This window comes from Chinchilla lanigera, unplaced genomic scaffold (genome assembly GCF_000276665.1).
Source record: "Chinchilla lanigera isolate Chin_1 unplaced genomic scaffold, ChiLan1.0 scaffold00015, whole genome shotgun sequence".
Classification (NCBI taxonomy): Eukaryota; Metazoa; Chordata; class Mammalia; order Rodentia; family Chinchillidae; genus Chinchilla; species Chinchilla lanigera.
Window position 1 is genome coordinate 10,636,933 of NW_004955416.1, and position 23,595 is coordinate 10,660,527.

Here is a 23,595-nt window from a genome sequence, read left to right on the forward strand (position 1 = left end):
TAAAGCACCAGATATCCCTCAGTATTTGTGGGGAGTAATTGCAGGAAACCAAAATCTGTGGTTGCTGGAGTCTTTTATATGAAACGGCACAGTATTTGCATATGTACACTCTTTTATATGCTTTAAATCATCTCTAGATTATTTATACTACTCAATATAAGTGCTACATAAGTACACTGTATTGTTCCAGGAATGGCAGGAAAAATAGCTTGCACATACTCATACAAATGCAATTTTCTTTTCAATCCACAGCTGGTTGAATCCATGAATGTAAAACTCATGATATGGAGGGCCAGCTAATGTGTTTTGACAAATATTAGACATATAACCACAATTGCAATCAAGACACAGAATATTCCAGGGCTGGGCATGGTGGTGCACATGTATAATCCTAGGCCTTGGGAGGTTGAGGCAGGAGGATTGCTGCAGGTTGGAGGCCAGCCTGAGACACACAGTGAGTTCAAGGCCAGCCTGAGCTACATAGCAAGACCATGCCAAAAAAATAAAAAAAGAAAAAGAAAAATAGAATATTCCCATCATTATAAAAATTGTCTTGTATCCTGTAGTTAATTTCTTGGCCCCATTCTCTGTTCCTTACAATCACTAACGTGATTTCTGTTCCTAATTTTTGTTTTTATCCACAATATCATATAAATTATACAATATGGAAGGAACCTTTGAAGTCTAACTTCTTTCACCTAGCATAGTACATTTGAGATTCCTATGTTAAAATATTGTTTTTGGTGCTGTATAATATTCCATTTTATAGATGTACTGCACCACAATTTATTTTTCAGTTCACTAGCTAACAGATATTTGGGTTGTCTCCTAAATACTTTTATTTGTTTTGTTTTTGTCTTTTGAGACAGGGTCTTGCTATGTACTTCAGACTGGCTTGGAACTCACTATGTAGCCCATGCTTACAATAAACTTACAGTAAACTTTTAAAACTTAAAAATTTATCAAAATAGTTATACTCTATCTTGTAGGAGCCTACACAGTAGAAATCTTTGGACAATATATATGACATAAGGCTTTCCTGAATAAAACATTTTATTCTATTTAAAAAAGTGATATATGCTCAGATATAGATATGCAAGTATATGTATATTTCATTTTTCTTCAAGTACCCGCCCCCTGAAACATTGGTAAAAATAAAGATAGCATTATTGGTTCTTCCAAACATCACAAGAAAATTACAAGAAAAACATGTCAGGGAGAAACTTCTAAAAAAAAGTTTGGGGGCTGGGGATTTAGCTCAGCGGCACAGCGCCTGCCTAGCAAGCGCAATGTCGTGAGTTCGATTCCCGGTTCCGGAAAAATAAAAAAAATTTAAAAAAAATAAAAAAAAAAACAAAAAGTTTGTATCTCCTTTGCCTAACAGTATTATTACAGCGCAATGCAGTAAAAAGCAACCTGTCACTTCAGTGGCACCTTCTCTCTTAAATCAACTAGTTTCCTAACACAACAGCAAATCTAAGGCTGTGGGCAGTTTTTATCTTGCAATGATTCATACTACAGGAGAATATCATTCTCCAAACCTACTTTCATGGCTCTCAAACTTTATAAATAATGTGGTTAAAAGGCTATTACATTCCACCTTACCCCAGTAAGAATGGCTAGCATTAAGAAATCAAACAATAACAAATGCTGGCGAGGCTGTGGAGAAATAGGAACCCTTCTCCACTGCTGGTGGGAATGCAGACTGGTGAAACCACTGTGGAAATCAGTTTGGAGATTCCTCAGCAAACTAGACCTAGAGGTCCCATTCAACCCAGCTATCCCCCTGCTGGGTATTTTCCCAGAAGATCTAAAAACATCATATCACAGTGATGTATGTGCACCCATGTTCATAGCAGCACAATTTGTAATTGCTAAAATGTGGAAGCAACCCAAATGTCCATCCACTGAGGATTGGATAAGAAAATTGTGGTACTTTTATATAATGGAATATTACTCAGCTGTAAAGAAAGATAAACTCGAGGCTTTTATAAGCAAATGGTCACAACTAGAGACCATACTCATAAGCAAAATAAATCAAACATACATGTGCAAGCACCGCATTGTTCCTCTAGTGTAAAGCCTGAAAGAGTTAATTTAATCTAGGAGATATGATAGACATTGAGAATTGATAGGAAAGCATTCATAGGTAAAGGATAACTGGGATATGGGAAAAGAGAAGGGAAAGAAGGAAAAAGTTTGTATATATGTATATAGTTAGGAGGATAGTTATATATGGGGGATAGCTATATATATATAGATACTATATATAGCAGGATAGTTAACACGGGTGTTCTACTGTCCTGTATTTCCTTGCTGAAAGAAACTGTCAGTGAGGCATTGGTTGATTAGCTTTGTATGTCTATATGTGTTTTCATGAGAAACTACATTGAAGATATCAATATGTAATACAATAAGCATTGTTAATTCCCTACCACTCTGTTTGTAACTCTGTAATGTCTGTACTGATCCTATGCTATTTTATAAAATGTTGTCCGTCTGTTAGTATTTTCCTCCTTTTATTTCTAAAATTAAAAAAAAAGGCTATTACAATCCATTCAGCCTTTGAAAATTAAAAGTCATATTTAACACACGTTTCAGTATGTAGAGAAATACTCGTTAACAAAATAAATCACAGCATTTCTGTGGAACAGATCCAGCTCTACTGAGAGAGACTGAACATGGAGGCTGACCTTTGTTCCTCCACTTCCCTCTATTCACAGTGAAAATAAGAGTCCCTGCCAGTTCCCAAACTCTGATAAGCCTTGTAAACCTTCTTGAAATTTTCAAAATTATACATTTGTTTACCCCTATCCTGTAGTCACTTTTCAAGTATATTTTCCATGTACTTGGATAGCAGCAAAAAGCCGTGATTCTTATTAGTTGTAAGTGAAAATAATACATAAAGTTAAAATCCCCAGGTACACACTTTTCCTAAGTTAAATTGATTTGGTCCATCTAGTGCTAGTATTAGTGAGGTAATACTATTCTGGATAAAATATGAAGGCATTATCCAATAGAAATAAAATGGAGGGAGCCAGATATTGCAGCATACAATAAATCTCAGAAATGAAATCGTGGGCTTGGTCATATCACATTAACCGACTGAAGCAGGAGACTTTCCTCTTATGTTACAGTTTTATACTAAAACATGATACACTTGGAAAAGGTTCACTGTAATTTACCAACAGCTACCTCGACACTTGACAAAGTAAAATAGTCTAAAGAACCAAAACCCATCTGCCACCTACAAGCTAACCATTCTTTAGGTAGTCTTAAACTTAGGGCAGGTGAAGTTCCCCTTCATTTGTTATAAAGTAAGGACTTCAAAAACTCCAAAGAGTAGGGAAGAACAAGGACCCAACTAGTAGCAAATGCAGCATTAGTCATAAAATTTATCACTTGGGCTGGAATAAAATTTCAATCTTGTGGCAACCTAGGATATCCCTAATTAAGCCCAGAAATAAATGAAGATATCTTCAACACAGGTATGTGTGAGCAAAAAGAAATGGATGAGATCCTATTTGCACCTGAAGTTATAAACACATGGATGAGCTTTCCCATCTTAAAATTTGACTTCCATCTGTCCATCAAAATGAAATGGGGTAATTAATTCACTCTAAAGTTGAAAAAAAGAGCCAGGTCTGATGGTACACACCTGTAATCCCTGTATTCGAGGAAGCTGAAGCAGGAAGATCACAAGTTTAAGCCTATCCTCAGCAACTTGGTGACTTAACAAGACTCTATCTCAAAAATAAACTTTTTAAAAGGGACAGGGATGTAGCTCCATGTAAAGATTCTCCATGCCAAAAAAAATTCCCAAGTATCCACAATAGAAAGTTGTACCGCGGATATGGCTCAGTGGCCCAAGTGCCTGCCTGGCAAGCGCAAGGTCCTGAGTTCCACTCCCAGTATCTGCCTCAAAAAAATTCAAAACAGAAAGTTGAAAGTAAAAGTTAAACTAGGGTGCTCACTGATGTAAAAACAGAAACTCTGAATGTTTCCCAAAAGATAAAGAATCTGACAAAAGAAGAAGTGTTTTTATTCAACAAAGAAATTTGTAAGTTTAATTGTGAATTCAATGAGTAATTTCATTAAAATATGCCATATTAGTCTTCCCTGAAAAAGAGAAATTATCTGTTAAAGGATATAACAAAAAATAAATTTTAAGAATGTTCTTAACCTAGACTTGTCAGGATATTTAGGAATAAAAATGTCCATTATACCTAGTATACCCAAAGGGAGAAATGGTAATAATCTATGAGGTATTTTCAGTATTTCAGAGCCTGGTAAAAACTCTATGTTGACCCTTAATATTTCTTTGCATTTGTTATTTTACAATGATCAGTGGTTCTATTTGAAATTTTTATGTGTTCTTCATTAATCAAAATGGGAAAATTAATTATTACTAAATACAGTGGTTAAAAATCTTTTACAAGCAGTCCATGGGAGAAAAACTACAGTGGAGTTCTGTTTGCTCTGGAAGGGTACCATTTCAAAACAAATGGACCACCACTAAACTGGAGGGGAGAGGGCTGAGGATACACCTCACTAGAAGAGCACTTGCCTAGCACACAGAATGCCCTGGGTTCAATCCCCAGTACCAGCAGGAAAAGAAATGAATGAACAAAAACTAGAGAGGAGAGTATTTCTTATTTCTCTTGCTCCCAAATACCTTTTGAATATCTAGGCCGACTGACTTAATATTCAAGATATCCAAAAAGGTGTACCTAGAGACGAAAGGTGAAATCAATTAGACACATAAGCTTAAATATCACAGTTTCTCTTATATGAGAAACCCAAATTATAAATAAAGAGTGAAATAAAGGATAGCAGGAAGTAGGAAGACAGGTATTTCTCAAATAGAAAGGGGATCAAGGGATGCAAGGAGAGGGTAGAAAGGGAAGGGAAGAGGATGAAAAAAGGAATGAAGAAGTGTAAGGTACATACACCAGTTCCACACAGGAATGTAATTGTTATGTATGACAAACATATACCAATAAAAATTTAAAAATAAGTCATATCTGATACAGTTTAAGAGAAGCTAATGCAGTTAATATTATTTCCCTAAAATTTCCTAGAAGACAGAAGTTATACGACATAAAATTAAAATCCTGCATAATGCTAACACCCAGAGATAATCCTTAAAATGCTAATATACTACCTTTTATAGCTGGCTGAATAATTACTTCCAAAGATATCAAGGCTAATCTCTGGAACCTATAAATGTTATTAAACCTTACGTGGAAAAAGGTCTTTCTGTAGAGATATGATTGAGGATCTTGAAATGGGGACACTATCCTGAATTATCTGAACGAGCCCTAAGCATCATCACAAATATCCTAATAAAACAAAGCCAGAGGAAAACTACACACAGAAGAGAAAAAGGCCTGGTGACTGACATTGGAGAGATGCAGCCAGGGAACCATGGCAAGCAAAAGAACGCTGGGGCTGCGGAGCGCTGGAAGATGCTCCCGCAGAGCCTTTGGAGGGAGCACAGCCTTGCGTGATTTCAGCCCAACGATCCTGGTTTTTAGATGTACAGCCTGCAGAACTGTGACAGAAAAAAAGTCTGTGGGTTTTTTGTTTGTGATGCTGGGGATGAAACCCAGACCTCATGCATGCTAGGGAAGTGCAACACGGAGCTACATCCCCAGCCAAAAAGCCTCTTGTTTTATGCCACCAAGTCTGTGATAATTTGATACAACAGCCACAGGAAACTGATATACTGTCAACGTTTTTAAGAATGACTTAGCATAATTCTACACTAAATTTTTATAAAAGACCCTGCCTTAGTTACTTTTCTCTTTGCTGAGACAAAATACCTGACACCCAAACATTAAAGAAAAGTTTATCGTAGCTCCGTTTGTAGATGTTTCAGTCCATAATCAGCTGGCTCCAAGGCAGGGTGGGATGGCAGAGGAGCATTACACAGGAGAAATAGTTCATGGTAGGCAGAAGACAGCAAAAGCAACAAGCTGCAAGTGAGTGAGAGCAGCCCTTTTTCTGTTCCTCATTTTCTATCCAGGCTACATGCCCTGAGAGTGGGTAGCACTCACATCCAGGGTGGGTCTTCCCATTATCCACACCCAGAACTATGCCAAAACAACCAGTGGACTAATTTAGCAATCACACACTTAATCCCAGCACCACACACTCTAGATCCAGCAACCTCTGAAGAGCTCCACTTGTGACCACATGAGGCTCTGGGGGAACAGATAGACTCAAGCCATAACAAACCCTTTTGAAATTAGGTTTTTGTATAGATGTTTATATATTTCATTATGTGACATACTATAATTTATTTTATACATGAACTAAAAAATTTTCACTATTATAATTAACATTCTAATGAGCAACTTCATATACAAACTATAGTCTTGTATTTTTTGTCATTTCCTTGGGGTCATTTTCCTAGGAGTGATCTTGCCAATCTTTTCAGAAAGACAGTACCAATTTAAAACTGCACTCAATCTATTAATACCATAATCTAGAATTATTTCTTCCTAGTGTATGTTTATAGTATGTTTACACGTATTGTGGGGGAAGTAGTACATGTACAAATATCTTAATTCATTTTTTAATCTCCTTTTCCTTCCCTCCCTCCCTCCCTACTCCATCCCCATCTCTTCATGCCTTTTTCCCTCCTACATGTTTGAAGTACATAATGTATACATTCCTTGTGTGAACTTGGTACATGTATATACCACATCCTAAGTCCTTATTTCATCCCTTTTCTCTTCCCTCTCCATCTCTCACCTCTTTCCTCTTTGAGAAAGATCTACCTTCTTACTTCCTACTATTTACCTTTTATTTGTTGTTTATTTATACTTTGGGTTTCTTATACAGAAGAAACCAGACAATATTTAAGCTTATGTGTGATTTATTTCAACTCTCAAAAGACATGCATTTTCCCACAAATGACTCAAGTTTATCCTTCTTTATGGCGGAGTAGTACTCCATTATGTGTAAATACAGTGGACCCCTGAAATTCATAGAGGTAATGTTCCTAGAGCACGTGTGAATTGTGAAAAATCACAAATTTCAGATATGGTCAGAAAAGTGCCTATAAATACCTACTTTGCTACTTCAGCAAAACTTTTTAATTCCTGGAGCAAATCCAGTACTTCAACCTTCTCCTGGAGTGCCTTAAACTTCTGGGACTTAGACTAATTGCCAGAAACCTTAGAAGGTTCAGGGAGTCTTGGCAGCATCTTAGGGATCTTAGGGCTTTAAGAAGAACAAAACTAAGAACACTCAAGATAGCTACATGCAGTACAGCAACCTGTTATAATGCTGGTGCATCTGCCAGAGATGGTATGGGACAACAGCCAATCAGCAGCAAGGAGAAATGAATAACATTCTTGATTGGCTACTTGCAAACCACCTGCCAAAAACACAATTGCAGAGGATATTTGCAGTTTCCGCATAATTCTGGGCGTTTTCTGTGAACAATTATTAATTAGGTTCTAAGGAAAAGCCTGTAAGTGACTGAGGCTGTGAACCCCGAACTGTGACTCCAGAGGGGTATACTGTACCACATTCTCTTTATCCAGTCATCTTTGAGGGACATGTAAGCCACTTCAAGATTTAACTATTATGAATTGTGCTACTATGAATACAGGTATCCACATAATGCTATGATATCTTGTAATGCTTTTGGTAAGATACCAACAGGGAGAACAGCTGGGCCAAATGGAATTTCTAATTTCAGTTTTTTGAGGAATTGCCATACTGATTTCCATATAGGTTGCACTAGTTTATATTCCCAACAACAGTGTAGAAGGGTTCCTTTTTCCACATAGCCTGGCCAGTATTTGTTATTATTTCTTGGTGATGGCCATTCTCTTTAAGATGTAATTTAGTGTTACTTAATTTGCATTTCTCAAATGGCAAGGGAAGTTGAACATTTCTTCATGTACTTATGGGTCATTTGTACATCTGTGAATGTCTATTCATTTCACTTGCTCATTTTGTGATTGGACCTTTTACTTTGGAGGGTCGAGTTTTTTGAGTTCCATATATATTCTAGATATTAGTGCTCTATTCCAATTATATTCTTCACAGAACTGGAGAAAAATATTCTAAAATTCATATTCAACTTTGTCTAGTTGAGCTGTCTACCTGTATATGTGCTGCTGAAGCAAGCACTGATTCAGCTACTGGTGATAGTGGGATATTGAGGTATCCACTCTAATTGCGTTTATGCTAATTTGATTTTTTTGTCCAGCATTATTTGTTCTATAAAGTTGGATATTCATTCTTTGGTGTATATGGGCTAATAACTGTTATCTCTTCTTGTTGGACTGTTCCCTTAAACAATATGTAGTGGCCTTCTTTATCTCTTTTGATCGGTTCTGGTGTAAAGTTCACTTTTTCTGAATATAGGATAGCTAGATTTACTTTGTTTTGGGTTCCTCTTGCATGGAATATTGCTTTTGACCCTTTGGTTTTTAGTCTATGAGTTGCTTTTTGGGTTACATGTGTTTCTTATGGTGGCGGATTAACTAATGGGCAACTTGTAACATCCACTGAACTGAATCAGCGTGCTGCTGGGTGTGGAAGGCCCGCCTCAGGATTGTTGCCAACAGCATAAAAAGAATTGGAGAGGAACAAGTTGTGCGGCTGATTCTCCTGAAGAAGCTTGTCACGCTGCTTTCTCTGATGTGAACTCAGTTGTTTCCATCATTGGAGGAGCTCAGGCTCTCGCTGTCACTGAGGATGGCTGCGGTTCTCTCTGGGGAAGCTCTGGTCCTTCCTTTGAGCATCACTTCCTGGCTCCAGTGCAGATCCCTCAGCCTGCTGGCACAGATCCTTCATCCTGCTGGCACAGACTTTCTAGCTTCCACCACTGACCTTTGGGCCTTCTCAGAGCAGATCCTCGATACAGACTTGCATGCAATATTGACATGGGCTCTAGGCTTCCAGTTGGACTTATGGAGAATATCGCCATGAGCTCTAGATCTTCAGCTGGACTCATGTAGGACACTGCCATGGGATCCAGGCTCTCAGTTGGATTTTCTGGATTTCCAGTATGCGAACAGACCTCCCGTGTTCTTTCTGCATTTGACTCTTTAGATGAATACCATAAAATAATACTATAAATTATGTGTCCTGTATTAAATCTCTTCCTTTGTAAACCCTGACTTACAACACCTGTATACAGCATACTACTAGATTTTGTTTCTTGACCCATTCTGCCAGTCTATGTCTTCTTATTGGGGAACAGACAATTCACAGTGAGAGTTATTACTGATAGGTACTGACTGATTCCTGTCATTGTCTTATTTTTCTGTTGCTGATTCCCTATCTTTCTCTTCTACTTAAGTGCTCATCTTACCTGGTGTGCTCATTCTATTAGACATCTTGTCATTGTTAGTTTCATTGTCTCTTTCTAGGATATTGTTGAGGGTTTTTATTTTTTTAGTGCTGGCTTAATGGTCATGAATTTCCATAGATGCCCTTTATCGTGAAGTATCTCATTACTTTATCAACTTTGAAAGATAGTTTTGTAGGACATATCAGCCTGGGTTGGATACTGTTTTCCTCTAGGGCCTGAAATTCTTCAAGCTCTCCTGGTCTTTAAGGTCCATGTTAAGATGTCTGCTCTACTTCTAATGGGTTTTCCTTCATAAGCGATTTGTTGCTTTTTTCAACAGCTTTTAAGATTCTGTTCTTGGGCCTGGAGATTTAGCTCAGCGGCACAGCGCCTGCCTGGCAAGCGCAAAGTCGTGAGTTCGATTCCTGGTACCGGAAGAAAAACAAAACAAACAAACAAACAAACAAAAAACAAAAAAAAAAGATTCTGTTCTTGTGCGAGGTTTCTGGGATTTTATCATGATGTAATGTGGAGAGCTTCTTTTCTAAAGGATGCCTCACTTATCTGTGTAATAAATTCTTTTCTCTTATTTGGAAAGTTTTCTGCTATTATTTCAGTAAATAGTTTTTTTATACCATTTGTGCTGTCTTCTGATTTTCACTCTTTCTGGTTAATCTTTTTTTCTTTTTTTTTTTCTTTTTCTGGTACTGGGGATTGAACTCAGGACCTTGCGCTTTCCAGGTAAGCGGTTATGCTGCTGAGCTATATCCCCAGCCCCTCCAGTTAACCTTAGATTAGTCTTGTTTGCATCATACAGTAGCCACTGCATCCATTTTTCATGTTCTCTTTTGTTTTTAAGGTACCTCTCATTAACTGGTCACAGACAACACCTCTGTTTTCTAGTTTTGGCACTCTATCCTCACCTTGGTCAATTTTGCTGCACATACTTTCAATAGAATTTTTAATCTTCTGAGAGTTCTTTAGAGTTTAGAATTTTCACATATAAAAGATCACTAAGCTGGGTGTGGTGGCACACATGCCTACAATCTCAGCAGTCAGGAGGCTGAAGCAGGAGGATCACTGCAAGTTCAGGGCCAGCCTGGGCTACAAAGTGAGTTCAAGTCCAGCCTGAACTGCATAATGAGACCCTGTCTCAAAAAGACAAACAACAACAACATATAGAAGATCACCAATTTAACTAATTCTCATAAGGATCAGTGATGGAATCATGCACATATATTTGCTCAGTGTCAAACTGAAACAAATGAATGTTAAGATTCTCTTTTTTTTTTGGTGGTACTAGGGGTAGAAGCTAGGGATGTTCTACTACTGAGCTACATCTCCAGCCTTGTTTTTGGTTTTTGTTCTTTGGGACAGGGTTTCACTATGTAGTGTAGGCTGGCCTTGATCTTGCTTATGTAGCCCAGGCTGGCCTCAAACTCACAGCAATCTTCCTGTCTCAGCCTCTCAAGTGCTGGGATTACAGGAGTGCACTACCATGTCCAGCATTTATTTTTAGAGATGAAGTCTTGCTAAATTGCCCGGTTTAGCCTTGAATTTGCAATTCTCCTGCCTCAGCTTCCCAAGTAGCTACAATTACAGCCATCACACTCAGCTCTTTATTTCTTGTGCATCAATCAATTTTATGTCTGGCAGCATAATGAAACGTAATAGTAATGAAAAAACAATTATTTGATATAAAAAGTGTTTCTAACAACTTCACTTTCAGAAGGTGAACATAGCTTTTCCACCTGTTCCTGCAGGCCCCCAAACACCGCTCTGCCTACACAGCACTTGCTCTGAGCTCCCGGCTCCTGCGAATCTACCAAGGCCACCATCTCCCTTCAGCCACCATCATGATTATCTATCAGGACCTCATCAGCCATAATGAGCTGTTCTCTGATATTTACAAGATCCGTGAGATCACTAATGGGCTATGCCTGGTGGTGGAGGGCAAGATGGTTGGTAGAACAGAGGGTAACATTGACAACTTGCTCTTTGGTGGAAATGCCCCGGCTCAAGGCCTAGAGGGCAAAGGCATGGACAACACAGGAGTCACTAGTGTTGATATTGTCATGAATCATCACTAGCAGGAAACCAGCTTCACAAAAGAGACCTACAAGAAGTACAATCAAAGATTATATGAAGAGGCAGGAGGATCATTGCGAGTTCAAGACCAGGCTGGGCTACAAAGTGAGCTCAAGGCCAGCCTGAACTGCATAGCGGGACCCTGTCTCAAAAAAGAAAAAAAAAAGATTATATGAAATCAATCAAAGGTAAACTTGAAGAACAAAGACCAGAAAGAGTAAAACCACTTACGACAGAGGCTGTAGAACAAATCAAGCATGTCCTTGCTAATTTCAAAAAGTGTCAGGTTTTATTGGTGCAAACATGAATCCAGATGGCACGGTTGCTCTCCTGGACTACCGTGAGGATGGTGTGACCCCATTTATGATTTTCTTTAAGGATGGTTCAGAAATAGAAAACTGTTAATGAATTCTGTGGTTACCTGGGCTCTATCCCTTGTCATAACTGGCTGCTGCTTGTCATCCACACAACACCAGGATTTTAGAGGGACTGGTGTCATCTTGAATGCTCTGTTTATTTTGACCGTGATTTATGTGGAGTGGAGACAGTGTTTTTTAGGGAAAAAACACATGTCATGTAGGTTGTCTAAATAAAGTGCATTTAAACTTAAAAAAAAAAGACAAGAAAGGGAACTTAACTGTACCTTCATTGTGAAATCAGACTCTAGGAGTCAATTTAAATATACGTTGGAGTTAAGAGCTAAAACTGCAGATACAATTACATTTCGGTGCTGCAATAACTCAAAGAACTTAAGTGAGCCAGTTTCCCTAAGATATTACATTTTTGACAGTCCAGCTATTCTGTTAGGTCCATCTCTACCCACTTCTTCCCTTCTGATTCTCTTGTAGGTGAGGATCTTTTTTTTTTTTTGGTTTTTCTCCGGTACCGGGAACCGAACTCATGACCTTGCATTTGCCAGGCAGGCGCTTTTGCCGCTGAGCTAAATCCCCAGCCCCTGTAGGTGAGGATCTTAATGCCCATTTTTCCTCTTCTGCCAAGCTGATTAAATGAGACCTATTCCATCCTAACACCTGCTGCTACAGGTCTGCTTTACTTCAAAGGTTTCTTCTCTCCCTGTTGTTTCTTGATCAATATTATTTCAGAATTGCCTAAGCTACTCCTCCCTGTTGCTTACTGCTTCACGTTGTGCAATTTGTTTCCCTCCTGTGCTCACCAGCAAGTCTGGCCACAAAAAATTTACATGGAAAATGCACAGGCCTTGGAGGAACCTCCATTAACTGCGTTCTGTAGAAGCTGGTAAATGCAAAACTTCTGCACTAAACACAACACTTATCTGTCGCTTCGACATTACACGTAGATTTGCTCCCTCTGCCTCCCATTTATTCCTAGCTTCCTGAAAGCCTCTGATCACCTTTTATTCTCACCTCAGAATAGGTGAGAATAAAGCTCTCAGCGTACTCCCGACCTTTTGGCTTTCATCAGGAAAACATAACAATCCCCTAGATGCCTACAGATCTTACATGAAAGTTACCTTTAACCAAATGATCTAATGACTGCTTTGCAATTGGAATCCTTTCAAAAATATTCTGAGGAGAAAAGATACCTTTCTTTCCCTTAGTCTCAGGGAAATAAGATCACCAAGTGGGAAGAAGAGAGAAGGGTTGGCAGGTGGCCGCTGAGAATGGGGTTATTCTGAGAATATTCAAGCACATATCTCTTCTCAGTAAACTTAGAAGAGCATGAAGCCACTCTGGAACCTGCTGGGTCAGGGTTTTTTTGTGGGGTGGAGGTGAGGGGCTAACAGTAGATTTCTAAAGACCTTTGCTTCATCCACTAACTCATCAGAATATGTCAGCTTCAATATGACACAATGGCAAAACAAGAAAGTCTTTAGCCATAAATGTGGTGGCAATTTATACATAATTTCTGATCATCTCAAATTCTGTTAGAATATCTGAACACACTTTAAAAAAATAATGTGACTATGGCTATTTCCCTATTTAGATACAGTATTCTTTTCTATATATTATGAGAAAAAAATTCTCATTAAACATATTCAGATGTAGACAATTATTAAGTAAAAATTAACTTTAAAAATATTCAGAAGTAGAAGATTCAGCCTTTGCATATTGCCTGTGTATAAGGCTACAGGCTCTTTAGTTCCTGGAGTGCAGATAGTATATAAATTGTTCCTTCTAATTCTAAAATATTACTTTTTAAGGTTTTCTTCTCAAATATAGATTTCCCAAGACCTACTTTTCTCATCTTCTTTCAAACTACCTGGTTGCTCATCTAAAAATATTTTAAGTGTGTGCTTTTGATACCTCTTACTGTACATGGAAAGCAATCCCTGTCACCCACACACATACTTTTTTCCCCATGTTGCAGAGCTGGGAATCCTATAATTACCATTACTCTCACTTTGGCCTTAACAGCATTCCTATGTCCATGGCCTCTTGCAAACTAAGTTGCGAGTCTCTAACGTCTGCTAGCTGCCTCTTCCTATTTTTTTTGTCCTTTCCATTCACACATAATAATTATAAATATTCATGTGTACAGTGTGAATTTCTGATACCTGTGTACATCTTTTAATGATCAAATCAGGGTAATGGGCATATCTAGCACCTTAAATATTTATTATTTCTTTGTGGTAAGAACATTCAAAATCTTCTCTTCTAGAGATAGGATATACATACCTCATCAATAACAATTACCTAGTTAGCATGTGCAAGGCCCAGGTTTTAATCCCAGCACCACAGAAACTAAACTAAAACAGAAAGGAAAATCTTCTCTTCTAGCTAAATTGAAATATGCATTATTGTATATAATGCATGTTTTTGTAGTAACGGAGCTTTTGCCCTTAGATAAACCCCATGCTATTCCACAAACATCTATTGGTTCTACATTAACATTTGTAACATGAAAACTAGACTGAGTTATATATTACTTCAATATACCTACATTTTTTTCATTTAACAAAGGAATATAGAGTTCTACAGATAGTTCATTTAAAAATAATTCCTATCTGAATGTAATGACACATACCTCTAATTCTAACTATTTAGGAGATTCAGACAGGAGGATCACAAGTTCAAGGCCAACCTGTGCAAGTTAGTGAGATCCTGTCTCAAAATACAATTTTTTTAAAAAGAGAAACTATAATAAATTGTTTTGGAAAGTCACCAACTCTCAACAAAATATACCAATATTACTCTAAAACATAATTGTTTTTACTGATACAATCCACTCATGTTAACATGTTTAAAAAAACATATAGCATTAAAATCTAGAATAGCCATAGCTTGGTGACAAAATATATGCCTATAAGTAGACAGTTTGATACCTTACAAAGATATCGTAGGGTACCAAGCATAGGAACCTACTCTCCCTAAGTTATATGTTAGTGTGTATTTTTAATAACAGTATCTAAATATAAAATACACTAAATTATCACAGACTGGTGGGAATTTTAGAAAGTGATTTAATGTGTATATTACTTAAAAATATGAACAATAAATTCTAATTGCCACCTAACTAAGTCTAGGTGTTATTTTAGAAAAGTTATTCTTCTCTAGTCAAACCACTGATCAAACTGTTCAAAGTGCCCAATTCACAGGTCTACTGAGTATTCACTACTACAAGCTTTTGACTATTTCAAGCTGTATTTAAGGACCTAGAATTTTTGTTTTTGTTTTCAATATACTATGAAGCATACAATAATGCACACTGAGAAAGATGCCACCAACTTATTCTTGGAAAAGAGACTTTTATAAAGCAAGATATAATTTTCCCCTAGATATCACTGATTATGCCAAATTTGAATTCCTAGTAAATAATTCAACTGGTACAGACACCTCTGTCTACCCCCTCTCTGGGCTCTGCTTTCCCAGCCCTCCACGAAGGACTGCTGTGAACATAATGACCTGAGAATGTCATTACTGGAGACAGAACTCCTCACACAATTATGTGCTGGCTTTTAACACATTATCACTGCACACCATTTTTATTCAATTATACAGGTGTTTTCTAAAATAAGAACACAATCCAGTAGTAATTCTGAATAAATTATAGACATCAATATTTCTATTTTCTTTAAAATTCAGCAACTTTTTGAAAACTAGCCTATAATTTCAGAAAACAGGATACATTATTTTTTAAATATTGTTCCAAATGATGAAGCAATGAAACAGTATTTTATGCTAATGTGATTGCTCTCCAAAGGATCCATTCATCACAGCATTACTAACATGCATACCTTTGTAACACTAGAAGTGACAACCTTATAAGCCTCAGCTATCAGAAAAGAAAGACACTTCCACCTCATCAGAGGATGAGAGAGAGTTGTTTCCAGTGTCTACAGTTACTGCAGACTGGCAAAGAATTATAACTCCATCCATGGCAGAGGAGTTAGATCAACAAATGAAATCTCTTCTTGTGAGGGAGTAGAAAAGGTGACCTAGCCATTCATATCCACAAAGTATGTTGTAATTAAAATACCAGGAACTTTATTACCACTGGATTTGGCCAAGGCAAAAGCATATTAGATTCCAAACACATCCAAAGGATGCAAAAGCCCAAAGAAAGGCAGTAGTAAAAGAAAACCACAAAAAAGAGGAATTCAGTGCCAAAGAAAAAAACCTATATGCTTCTTATAGGTTCAATACTTCAGCCAGGCTTGTGAAGCTAAATATTTATATGAAATAAAGACTAGTTAATCTTTCCCACAACAGAAAACTCATACAGCCATCTCTTCCATTGGACAGGGGTCAGAAAGGATCCTTTATCTAAAAGAAAAGGAACAGTACTAAGGATGGAGTGTAATTTCACCAAACTAGAGTCATGGGACAGAGGCCAACAGAACACAAGTAAATTGTAGCCAAATATGAGGATAGGAAAACTGGTTTTTAAAAAACACTATCACAGTTCAAAAAATTGTTATTAATAATAAGACTGTGACTGAAGACCACCTTAATATTTACACAATACTTTTTCATACGTTTTCTCTTTTATTGTCTCTCCCACCCTCATACAACTCAGGGAAGTAGTGTGGGTAGATATCCGTGTAATTTCCTCTAACTTTTAGGGGGACAAAAACACATATAAAAAGTTACTCACTCAAGTAAAGTGACTAATTGAAAGCCACATAGGTAGCAAGGAGCAAAGACAAGACTTGATTCAAATTTTCTGAGTACAAATATGATGCTTTTTTCATTAAGCTATTAGAAATAGCCAACACCAATCCCCCTCAGGGCTAGGGATATAGTTCAGCGGCATAGTACCTGTCTGGCAAGCACAAGGTCCTGAATTCCATTCCCGATGCCAAAAAAAAAAAAAAAACATTGGCCCCCAGACTCAGATTGTCTGTGCCAGAAAAATGTACTCAGACAACAAGCAAGAGGACGCCACAAGTCAAAAGTTTACTTCTGCAGAAGGGCACATGGAGCGCTGGGCGTGGATACGGACAAAAGAGATTCTGCTCTTTTATCCCTAAAGCAGAGGGTAGCTGGCCTCTTTTCCACTGGCTGGGTAGAAGGTTCACCATCTGTCCTGACTGCCTAACTCAGGTGGCGCGGGAGGGATCGGAAGGGTTACAGAGGAGGAAGGGGTGCGGGAGGAAGGGGCAGTGTAGAGAACAGAAAGTCCTGGGCTCTTGATAAGCTCTGGATTCGAACTAACTGGGCAACTTTGCAACTAGTGTGTTCAGGAAAGGCTGCTCAGGGTGAGCTGCAGCCCGAGATATAGTCAATCCCGTTTGATAGAAAAGACAGAGCTTGTTTTCCACAGTTAATAAATAAAACTCCTACTAAAATCTACCAAAAGCATTCTAATAAAATTCTGCTCAGTTTAACCATGCACTGCTTATTCATCAGTCCCCCAGTCAATCTCAGAATTGTCAATATGGAACTGTTTTTACACTCTGGCACGTTTCAGAAAAACCTCAATAATGGAAGGATTTCAGAAATGAATCCTTCTTTAAAAAACAATAACATTCTAAACATTAGGATTGCACATAATGAATTCTATTTTGCTCTTGAAACCAATGAACCACTGCCAGTGACAGAAGCACCACTGTCTTGACCAAAGCCCACAATGTCAGGAGATGTAAGTCTCTGAGAAACAGCCAGATTAAAAAAAAAAAAAAAAATGCAATCAAGAGTCCCTTGCTTAAAGTCTCCTGTCAGGAGACTCTCCCACCCCTTCCAAACCCTTAAACCTCTCCGAGTCTGTGAGAAAGCACCTTTTCTCTTCTGCCCACCAGATCAGAGAGGTCCCCCTCTGGTCCCAATAAAGCCACAGGAACTACGGAGTTCACATCCTGCCTCTCGCTCCTTTCATCTGGTGCCTAAACCTGGGACTGAGAGCCAAGGACAGAGAGACTCTGGCAACCCAGGAAGCATAGGGCAGTGACAGCTCTTGCTGGGCAGACTCCTGGATCCTGAGTTCTCCCACTCCTCAACCAGTTTACTCTAACCCCACCCTTCGGGAACAGCCTCCAAACTTGACTGCCCCAACGGATGATTGGCCTTTTTCCTGCCTTCTCCTGCCCTCCCAAATTCCAGTCCAAGGACCTCCTTGCCAGAGTTCACCCAACATCCAACACTGGCTTGATTCTACAGCCATTTCCTTGGAAGGGTAAGACACAGACTTCTTGGGCCTCTCTTGGCGCCCAGAGGGGTCAGATCCAGGGTCCCACTGCTTCCAACAGTCCTCTTTGTGGGGAAGAGGGAGTCTTCTGACTTGACAAGAGGGGACGCTTCCTCTCGGTGGCCAGAAAAACCTCTGTCCTGCTCCAGGAGCTCATAGACTCCAATCTCCAATCTCTCTCTGGGAGACGTCCTGGCAATCTGATTCCTGACCCAGGCTGGCCCTTCTGGCCCTTCAAAACCTTCAGGAGACACCTCCTTGGGTTGCCTCCTCCATAATCTCTCCCAACTGGGCCTTAAGGGAGCTATTAAAACAAGATAAACCTCTATGTCTATTCTACCTCTGTGTGGCCAAATTAGAATCTAAACAATGGCTCTCACTGGCCAGTGGCCGGCACCTTTGACTTCCAAATTTTCCAAGCCTTGACAATTTTATCCAAAGGAATGGCAACAAATGGGCTGAGATCCCCAATAGCAAAGCGTTCTTCACCCTTAAAGGCTGCCCCCTCTCTGTACTTCCTTCTCCTCCCTCCCAATCTTCCTCATGGACAAAAAGGCCCCATGCTCCTGTCCCCACCTCTGTCGTTATCTTGACCCAGCTGATAACCCCCCTCCTTACTGGCACCACCCTCTTCCCCATCCTGAATCACCCAACCTTCAAATCCCCATCCCCCTTCTGCCTGCCTCTTCTGGCCCCTCACACTCTGACTTTCCCACTGCCAGTCCCAGCCCACCCCCCTCCCCTCCTCACACCCAGCTGGCACCCTTTCCCCACCTGAGCCTTAACCAGTCTACCCCTCCCAAGGATTCATGTGTCTTTTCTATAAACGTCCTCAAATGTAAAGAACAGAAATAGGCTCTTTTTCTGAAAACCCTGACAGGTCTCACAAAGAATTTCTCAGAATTACCCAGATTTATAATCTCACTTGGGGAGATACATCATTTTCATGACTACCCTAACCCATGCCAAGAGAGATCATATTTGGCAGGTGACTGAAAACACATAGATGAACTCCACCACCAACTCCCTGATAGGCACACTGAGGCTACTCAAGTAGGCTGAACTCAAAAATCCTATTTGGACCTGCCAAACTGGGGGCCCTGGGCAGGCCCACCATTACCGTATGGTCGCCTGTCTATTGGCTGGGATAGAAAAACACAAAAATAAACAGGTCAATTATGAGAAGCTCAGAAAGATCACCCAAGAGGCTGATGAAAACCCTGCCCTCTTTATGAGTGGCCTCTTAGAGGCCATGATCAAATATACCAACATAAGCCCCACCTCACCTGAGGGACTCATCCTCTTACACCTCCATTTTATCTCCCCAGTCTACCCTGATATTCAAAAAACATTTTCAAAAACTTAAAAACAGTGCCCCAAACACCCCTAAAGGACCTCACTGACTTTGCCTTCAAGGTCTTTAAACAACAGAAACAAGAAACTGAACGGTCCAAAAAGAAAAATAAACTAAAGCTAAATATCAAACTCTGGCCGCCCTTGTCCACCCTCCTACCACCAAGTCACAAAAGAAGCCCCACCCAGCAACTGTTTTCATTGCAGCAACCCAGGCCATTGGACTAAGGCCTGTCCTAACTCCCAGTCTCCTACCAGGCTCTGCCCAAACTGCAGACAATGCGGCCAGTGGAAGACAGACTGGCCTCTGGGGAAAGCCAGATCCTCCCCTGAGTTCTTTCACAGTTTCCAAGCCCAAATCCACATCTAGTGAGGACCTGGCCATAGTCTTAGCCTTTTCTTCCTCTAACAACTGACGAGACCTGGTCCATCTGTCCCATCTGCGGAATCCTCAATGGATCATCAGGTGACTATGGCGGTAGCAAGAAAGATCTCTTTCCTGGTGGATACGGGGAGGAGCCTTTCCGTCTCTATGACCTCTTCAGGACCTTTGCTCCCTTCCTCTGCCTCTGTTGTTAGAATGAAGGGCATCATCCAGACCCCTTAAAGCCCCTCCCCTATACTGCTCCCTAGGAACCTCCTCTTTCACACATTCTTTTCTAGTTATCCCACACTGTCCATCCCCGCTTGGAGGTGAGACATCCTGCACTATCTAAGACCCTGTTTTCACATTCCCTCACTCCCTACCAGACCCTCTCTCATCCTGCCGACAGCCCAAATAAATACCCTCATCTTCTCCCTGAGAGGCCCACCATGTTAAATCCCAGGCCACTTCCACAGTCTGGGACACTAAAAATCCCTTTTTTTTTTTTTTTTGTTTTTGTTTTTTCTTTGTTTTTTTCCAGTATCAGGAATCGAACTCACAACCTTGTGCTTGCCAGGAAGGCGCTGTGCCGCTGAGCTAAATCCCCAGCCCCAAAAATCCCTTTATCATCTCCCACCACCAATCCTTAAAAATAGCCCTGCGGGATCCTGCTCAAGTGATCATAGTCACCCAATACCCCTGCAGCCCTCACAGCCACCTAGGTCTCTAACCTATCTACCATGCTAACTCAAAGCACACATCCTTACACCAACCCACTCCCCTCACAACACCCCACTCCTTCCAATAAAAAACTTGATGGGTCATACTGGCTTGTATAAACCTTGGGAAAAGAAACAAGGCTGTCATCCCCACCCACCCAACTGTTCCTAACCCATGCACCCTCTTCTCCCTTATTCCTCCTGGAACTTTGAGATCTCAAAGATGCCTTCACCATACATCCTAAGTCAGACTCCCCATAGCTTTTCTCACTCACCTCGACTAACCCCAACTCCCTACAGACCAAACAGCTTACCTGAACAGTTCTGCCCCAGGGATTGAGAGATGGTCCTCATCTTTGCAATCAAGCCTTACAAAAGGACCTCCAGGACCTCAGCCTAACCCCCAGCCACCTACTCCAATATGTCAATGACCTCCTACTCTGCAGTTCCACAGAATCACTCTGTGTCTCCCACACTATCACCTTTGTGAACTTCCTGGCAGATAGAGGGTAGCAAGGTCTCAACAGAAGGCTCAGCTTGTCCACCAAAAGGCTTCCTATCTTAGCCTTCATCTCACTCCTGTCTCCCACTGTATTCATCCTGATTGAAAGAAAGCTGTCTTAGTTACTTATCTCTTGTTGCTGAGACAAAATACCCAACACCCAATATTAAGGAAGGAAAGGTTTATCTAGCTCACAGTCTGTGGAGGTTTTAGTCTATAATCAGCTGGCTCCAAGGCAGGGTGGCAGGGCACAGGGGCAACACTTCAAGGCAACACAAGGCAGCAAAAGCAGCAAGAGCACAAGCGGGGGAGGGGAAGCAAGGCTCTTCCCTCCCTTATATTGTAAGCAGGCTACCCGCACCCAGGGGGCATGCAGCACTCACACCATCTCCTGCCCTCCTCCTGCACAGGCTCAGGATGATACAGAGTAAGGACCCGCCCTTGCTCAGTCACTCAGTTAACCTTCTAAACTTCTCAAGTTGACACAATGAACAACATCCCAGAGTGGTAAGGGCATGTCCTTTTCACCCCAGGATGGAGAACTGCTGAGTCACTTAGTCAAGCCTCTAGACTCCTTAAGTTGATGCCATGTATCAACCATAACACAAGCAATACAAAAACTCACTTTCCCAACCACCAGGAGAGAGACCTTCTCTCCTTTTTGGGTCTTTTTAGCTACTTTTGACTATGGATACCCAACTTCTTATTAATCACCAAGCTCTTTAAGATTCCCAGGGAGACCCCCAAGAAAAGGCCTGCAAGGTTGACCTGGCCCTCCTCACCTTCTTTGCCCTCAAGGCGGCTCTCCTCAAAGCCCCTGCACTTGCTCTTCCCAACCTCCTACAACCATTCCCTTCTCCTTATAACTAGCAAAAATGGACACACCCTAGGGCACCTGGCCCAGCCTGCGGGAGACAACCTCCAGCTCACAGCATATCTCTCAAATAACTAAATACTGTTACAAAAGGATGGCCACACTCCCGATAGGTTCTAGCTACCGGTGGCTCTTTCTAATTCCTGAGGCTCAAAAACTCACTCTTCACCAATACCTCCATGTCTATTCTTCACATAATCTACCTGACCTGTTTAGTCAACAAGCTCTAACTTTACTGTCTCCCTCCAGGGTCCAAATCTTAACACTCCCAGCTCATACAACCTTCCATCTCCTTCCACTGGACTGTTGTCCTTATTCCTGCCATCCTGCTCTCTTCTCCTGAGACCCCTGAACCTGAGCCACATGACTGTGTCGAAAACCTTGACTTTTCCCTCACCCGCTCCCACCCTATCACTTCAGAACACATCCCAGGATTCCTTGACTGGTTCACTGACGGAAATAACTGCACAGGAATCCCTGCCCCTTCTCTCAAGACATGTCATCAAAGACAAATCACATTTCCCCCCTTGAGAGGTCATCAAGGCGACATCCCTTCCCCCGGGTACCAACTTACAACAAGCTGAACTTTTAGCTCTTGCCAGAGCACTCACTCAGGCAAAAAATAAAACTATCAACATTTATAGACTCCTTATATGCATATAATATCCTACACCCCTATGCCCAAAACTGGCATGAGAATAGTTTTCTGACAGCAAAGAACATCCCCATACAAAACAGACCCCTTATCCAAGATCTCCTGGAGGCCGCACTGCTTCCCCATAGAGCAGCTGTCATGCAGTGCAGAGGACATGAGCACTCCATCTTCCTGCAGAGGTATCAGGGACATATCACCTAAGGAAATGATGAGGCAAACAAATGAGCCATATAGGCAACTATTAATCCCTCTTTCATACTCCAATTCCTGTTTTCCCTCTTCCCCTCCTACACCCCAAGAACTCCAGACTCTCATGACACAGGGAGCCATTCAAGAGGGACCATGCTGGTTCATACATGAGAAACTTGCTATCCCTGAACAAATACAACACAAATTTCTATCTTCATGGTCAATTTAATGTAGGAACCCTCTCCCTCACCTACTTCCTAAAGTTTCACATATCCTTCACTCCCTACCAGGATTTTCTCAGACTGTCATATCTATCAGACCACCAACCCCCAATTTAACATCTACCCTCCCTCCTTCCCCACTCACCAAGCCAGAAGATCCCTCCCAGGAACTGATTGGCAAATAAACTTCACTCATATGCCCTCTATCAAAAAACTTAAATTCCATGGGCAACCCACTTGGGCCCCTTCTGTCCCTCTCTTGGACAGAAGCTTTCTTTCCCTCAATAAATATATTCTGTTCTTAAAAAAACAAACAAACAACAACTGAAACTATCACCTCATTTTGGCTAACATCTTTTCAGGGTGGATCGAGATCTTCCCCACCTTCAGTAAGAGGGCCTCTATAGTCACTCATATCCTACTTATGGAAATCATACTCCATTTTGGCCTCCTCTCTTCAATCCAAACTGACAACAGGACTGAATTCGTGTCTCAGATCATCTGACAAGCGGCCGGTGCCCTGAAACATCACCTGGAAATTCCACATTCCTTATAGGCCTCAACCATCTGGTGAGGTAGAAAAAGCTAACAGTCTCCTCATACAGAGTCTTACCAAGCTCTCCTTTCAACTACAGGTAGATTGGATAAAACTCTCGCTCTTCACTCTCCTTAAACTCTGCTCTCTCCCATGTAGGCTCTCATGCT

General features: G+C 40.5%; 1 protein-coding gene and 1 pseudogene across 4 annotated transcripts in view; one reads left to right on the plus strand and one right to left on the minus strand.

Annotated features, from left to right (window-relative positions):
- Frmd5 (FERM domain containing 5) overlaps positions 1 to 23,595 on the minus strand; it is a 345,009-nt gene that overhangs the window by 298,872 nt on the left and 22,542 nt on the right. The gene's annotated exons all lie outside the window — the stretch shown is intronic.
- Positions 11,176 to 11,812, plus strand: LOC102027300 (annotated as a pseudogene).